The sequence below is a fragment of the Simochromis diagramma genome, unplaced genomic scaffold (assembly GCF_900408965.1).
Source record: "Simochromis diagramma unplaced genomic scaffold, fSimDia1.1 OVJJ01000802.1, whole genome shotgun sequence".
Taxonomy (NCBI): Eukaryota; Metazoa; Chordata; class Actinopteri; order Cichliformes; family Cichlidae; genus Simochromis; species Simochromis diagramma.
Genome location: NW_024387492.1, coordinates 485,731 through 492,266, shown reverse-complemented (window position 1 = coordinate 492,266; position 6,536 = coordinate 485,731).

Genomic DNA, 6,536 nt, shown 5'->3' with positions numbered 1-6,536 from the left:
AACTGACCCACACACTGTAATTTGAAAAAAAAAAAAATGGCGGTTTGAAGTAAATATTAACTTCCAAGAAGAAGAAGAAGAAGAAGATGGTTCCAGTGGGAATTCTAATAATGTGATGCTGTGCATGAAATGCTGATAATGTTTACCATGTAATGGTTTAACATAAAGACATTTAGCTGTGGCAAGTTACAATGACATTTGTTTTGCAAATGTTTGCCTAGCAAACCAATTTTGATCTGATCCTGGTGTCGGATAGAAAGTTACTGAATCATGTCTGAGTCCCTGCCTTCAAAGAGAGTGACAGGAAACTGTGCGCCAAGAAGATGTAATAATAACAATAATCGCTAATCGCTATGCTAGCTATAGACAAGATAGGATGGATATATTCTCAGGATCAATACTGTGGTTCAGACAGGACCGCTCCTAGACTCACGTTTCCATTTGCAGTAATGTGTAGATGTTCTTGGTTCTCTTCTCCCATCCATGGGCAGATGTATAGGCACGGGAAGCACCAGCAAGACCCCAGGAGGTGGGAGGAGCTGGGGCAGAGGTGGGTTACAAAGTGGCTTGCAGATGTGCACAGACTGTGTGCAGGCTAAATCAACTGAAATAATATGAGATATATGTATATCCTGCGCTATATAAATGCAATCCGTCATTATTATTATTATTATTACTTAGGTTCAGGCTCAACGTCGGTCTTTAGCAAAGAATAAATAATGGGACGTTCCACTCTCACAGCAGTGATCACCTGGCCATGATGAATGTGCAAAGCATATTTTGTGATAATCCATCAAATTGCTGTTGAGATATTTCACCAACTCTGACTTTTGATGGACAGAGGAGGGGCCACCAAAGTCAGGTAGGTTAATCCATCCTGTAACTGTTAGTGCTTCATTCTGGTCATATGTTATGTTTTCTACTGGTAAGACAAATTCCTAGGGCTGTTTTAAATAGTGGGGCCAAATGTTAGAGTTCAGCAGCAGCTGATTATGAACACAATAATTTTGTCTATAAATACATTTCATTGAAGAAAATGACTTTTTTCTTCTTTTTCTGAAGTTCAACACCTGAACTTCCTTTCACGTTGAGCTGCTCTTAGCCTCAGCTTCCTTTGAAAATGTGAAGGCTGACTCTGAACCTGTGTGAGGTCTGATAGTGATGGATGAATTGGGTCTATAGACAGAGCCCTGGGTTAGACTGAGATAAGGAGCCTGGAAGAGCAAGCAGCCTTTTGCAGGGTCTGTCTGTCATTGATATCGTTGTGATCCACCAGCTGTTCAGTGCACATAAATGCCTCCTGTGGTGGCCAAGAAGCAGCGATTACCTTGATGACAAAGAAGGCCAAGCTCGGCACCACATCACATTAAAACCTTAGAAGTCTCTTCTATGTATTGATTTTGATTTGGAAATTTGAAGCCAGTAAAATGAAGCGATATAGGATTTCATCTTACGCGGTGTGTTTGTCCTCTCGTGTACACTGCTGTGCTTTTTGAAGCTCTTTTTTTTATTCACATTGTCTAAAAAATAAATGATTAATTTGTACATACTATTATTTCCTCAGATGATGTGATGTATGCAGTATTTCTGATTTGGAGTAGAGCCAAGTCAGCTCCAGTACTGAAAGAAACCAATTTTATCACTTATTAAACAACAAGGATTAGGAACATAAATAACCCTCCTTAGAAATTGGTTATTGGTGTGGAAACAGCCATAGCTTAGCATTGAAGCTATATACAGTACAGTATAATACAGTATATGGGAGTGATTAGTGCAATAACAGTTGGTTGTTTTATGATGAGATGCAATGAAATATTGATTGATTGATGTCCACATGCACTCATCATGGGCATGAATGTGGTGATAATTTGGGGCTTTTAATGTTTTCTTTGCACTGATCTTTTTCCACAATGATTGTACAGCATCTTTAATGACTTTTTACTGTTGACCCCCCCACACAGAGTCGAGGGCTCATCATCCACCGGAAGCTGCTGGAAAAACTAACATCAAGTTTTACACCACCAGGGAATGAGCTGGCCATGAAGAGGCCACTGCTCCAGAACTGACACCTTCAAGCTTGACTGACATTGACAGCTGCCCACACGAACAAGACAAAGACCTTCCTGAGAAAAGCTTTATAGTCACACAAGCAAATATTAATCAATTTGGCCACAATGACAATAAGTATGTTTGGAGGCTTTCGAACATAAGAACACACTACCAACTGTCAGGCATGGAGGTGGCAGCATCATGGTCTGGAGCTGGTTTGCTGTCAGTGGTGCTGGTACACTGCACAGGATGGTTGGAATAATGAAGAAGGAGCACAATCTCCGAAATCTTCACCTCAAGTCACCAGCTAGACAACTGAAGACACGGTTGTTCCTACAGGACAGCGATCCCAAACACACATCAAAACTGGATATGGCCTGGATAAAGCAGGCATAAATGAAGCTTCTCAAATGGTTTTCCTTAAGCCCTGACCTCAAACCTACTGATGTTTGTGGAGTATAGTGAGCTCTGTGCCAGGAAACCACGTCCAATAATTCTTCTATTCCCGAAGGTTGTCGTTCGCAGCCAAAATAAATACACTTTGTTTTTTTAAAATAACAAAACATCATCACCTCCCAACCCGAGCTCATAAATGTTCACATAAAATGCATTTGTTTTCATTAGGACAAACATTCACTTTCAATTCCTGCACAAGAGCACGTTCAGATGACTTCTTCGAACACCGAGGGAAATATTCGGTGTTAAAAAGGCCAGATGGAGTTAATAACTCCCAAAAGACTCTCACAGACAGAACCAGGGCCACCATAGGCCAAAGTCACTAAAAGCACAAAGAAAATGTAGCGTGAGCATACTTCATGAAGTACTGAGAAACATTTCACCCACCAGGGTGAAAGGTCAAAGTCTACAAATACACACTTTTGGAGCCAGCCTCAGGTGGCCGTTAGAGGATCTGCAGTTTTTGGCTGTACCACGCTTCACGTGTCTGACCCAAAATACTTTGACCTACAGCAATTTGAGGAAAAAGAAATGACCTCGGTGTCACCCCAGTACAAATAATGGTCTCCACCTGGACACCCCTGTCAAAAATGTCTGGCTTCGTCACTGATAGCTGTGGCCAGAGCTGACCGATGTATGGCTCGTTCATCTCAAGTCAAGCTCCTCCTTCCTTTTTCATCTCATCCAGCGGAGGTGTTTTACCGTCCTCCTTTGCAATGAAACTCAATGATGTGAAACCAAAGGAGGGGGGAACTCTGGGGTGGTTTATGGCAACTCGAGGTTTTCACCTGTCAAGGCACAACTGATTGTTATTAACAGCAGGCCGTAAAATGAATTTTTGCCTGGAAAAGAATTGCATTTTCACCCCAAAAGCCATCGTAATTTTGTGCGGAAGAAGAATTACATGTCAGCTCGGGAAAAATGTGCAGTGTCAACCACCAAATCCTCAGAAAACTTTTATTTCGGGGCGTAAGCATTCACGAGGACATATTTCATTTGTTTGTCTGTATTTATCTCATTGCATAACTCCATCCAGATCACTTTGTTTCAGTCCTGCACAGCTACAAAAGGAGTATTTGAAACCAAGCAAGTGTTCTTTCCTCACGGCCACTATATGCAATCAGCCCAGTGCCAGCAGAAAGACATTTGCTTTACGCAATAAAGACATGAGGATGATGGCAGCCTTTTCAATGAAAGGCTGGCTTACGGAGGAGGGAAACCATTATTTGTCAGAGTGACGGCTGTGAAATTGAGTACGGGAAGCTGAGAAGATGTTTACCGATGTTTACTCTTCATGTGGGGAAGCTCGGGATAGACCTCGGGATTAAATTCAAGGGTTTTGACCTCAATCAAGGAAATAATTACTCTTGCCCCTCTGGTTGGTGGACTGCTTAATTAGCAAGCAAAGCCCCCACAGAAATTCCATTAGAGTGAAAGCAGAGGTGATTAAAACTATAATTCTTATTAGACTCATTAGTACCTTTTTGGGGATGCCTGGCATTATTGAATGTGCTGGGAAATTGAATTCATGATGCTTTGTGTGGATTCAGCACGCCCTGTACGGTGTCTTCATCCAGCTATGTAACAAAACAAGTCATATGACAATAGAATAAAGGGCAGAAGTGAAGTGTGACTCACTCCAACTTGCTCAAGTTATGAAGAGTATTCATGATTGGCATCACTGATAAAAGCTATGGATCGCATACACATGCACTTCTGAGCTGCTCTTTTCTTTCACTGTGTGCTTCATTGCAGTGAATCACTATGCTTCCTATTATATTCTCCCCAAAGAACAAAATGCACACACACACCTGCTGTTATCTGTCATCACCACAGTTGCCATGCCTCCGCCAAAAACAGTCGATACTGATGTAGCACCCACTCACTCTACAAGAGTGTATAGGTGTGTGTTTTGTTCACAGGCTCTTTTGTGATTAAATGGAACTGCAGCAAAAAGGGAAGTTTGGTACTTTTGGGGCACTTTTGTTGTTTTTTGGGCAAATTAAATAGGTTGATTACAAAACTGTCCTAATAGACTATTCAGATTCCTCTCTTTAGTAATGTATTCTCAGCACTTCCATCACGTTTGTATTTTTTTAACAAAATGCCTTTCGGTACTGAAAAGCAAGGACTAACAAATAGGTGCAAAACACTTCCGGTCAGGCTTTACTTTTCATTCTCTCTCTGAGCAATTAAAAGCACTAAGAGGGGAAAGGTTTCTGTCATGGTAAATGCAGATGCAAGCTGGCAACGTATCAAAACATAGAAGGGAAAAACAGCAGAAACCCAAAATAGTCCCAGAGAGAGCCAAAGTACCGGATGGCACATCTAGGAAAACGCAGTCATTGTGATGGAAACCTACGAAACAGTAGACACTGGAAACAGGAGGGGAAAGGAACACAGCTGAAACTAATCAGTACAATAAATGAGACAGGAAGTTAAGCCCAAAGCGAGACACCTGCGGTGTACAAAGAAGCAACGATTTACTCAAGCTTAAAATCAGTTTTCTGTCTCACAAAAGTGACTCTTGTTTTAACTGGTGACATCGCAATGGGAACTTGGAGATCCTAAACACAGCTAGCTTAATCAGAATTCTGTAATTTATGTAAGTGCGTTGCAGATTCTCTGCTGGGGGAATTTGTTTTAAAAGTGCAAGTTGTTAAGGTTTGTCTTACTAAAACCAATGAATTAAGCACAACTGGTACATGACATGGTCACAGGAATATGCTTGTATTGATTTGGTGATGCAGAAAATGCGTAAATGCTGTTATCCTCTAATCTGCTGCAAAGTCTCCTTCACACTGCTACTAAACACAAAGAGTACCTGTTCAATCAGTAAAATTCATTTCAAAACACAAAGTAATTGCCACGTTTCTTTTATTAGCTTATGGAAGACTAACATTTAACGTTTAGCTCAGGGCAGGGGTCGGCAACAAGCGGCTCTTTAGTCGTTATAGTGCGGCTCCGCGTGGTTTGGGAAAATAAATTAGAAGTATTTAGCTGAAGTGTATTTTGATTATGTTAGTTCTTTTTTTTAACTTGTACTTCTAAATTGGAAGATTATTGTGTTAGGGCCTAAATAAATATAAAAATAAAATTATATTCTATTATTTTTTTCATCGCTCAAAATAAGCGTCACATTCGCAGAAGCCGGTGTACCCGCCGAAACGCCGTGCGTTTATCGAGACTTTCAACCCCAGGTAGGCCAATTCGGATCCACATTATGTCAGCAGCTGTTCTCCACCGTGAACTATGTTAAAAACAAACACCGCTCGCGCCTCACAGATGACAGCTTAATTCAATTCAATTCAATTTTATTTATATAGCGCCAAATCACAACATAAGTCGCCTCAAGGCGCTTCATAGATACAGAGAAAAACCCAACAATCATATGACCCCCTATGAGCAGCACTTTGGCGACAGTGGGAAGGAAAAACTCCCTTTTAACAGGAAGAAACCTCCAGCAGAACCAGCAGCTTACAGTCCTGCGTAAAGATGAAAGTGACTTCGTACAGCCCCGATCTGCAGACGCTGTGCGCAGAGGTTCAGGAGCAGAAGTCCCATTGTAAACATACCACGGCAGACCCCACGATGTTTGCATGAACACGTTTTTCAGCTTCTCTTTATTGACCATTTTTCACACACGGTTGCTGTACGCACACAGCCGGCTGTAGCTTTTCAGCTCACAGCCCGACACACACCAACACAACAGCACAGACGTTAAGGCGGCGAGACGTGATTGCGGGTGCCGCTCAGGTGCGTCCGCCTCCCCTGCAGCGGCGCTGCAGACCACGCCCCGCCACACACATTAACCAGGTAAAATACATATTTAGGCAGAATTTTGCAAATATCTATTTTTCATTTTTTTTTAGCAGCATAGAGCTTTTTTCCAATTATTTTAAAGTCAGGTCAAGGCTCCAAAAGCCCAAAGGCGATATGAGGGGGGGGGCTCACAACAGTTTTTGTTTGCTGGATCATTTTAGTTCAGCGTCTTTCCTTTTGTTATATTTCTTTAAGAGTTCAAAATGTGT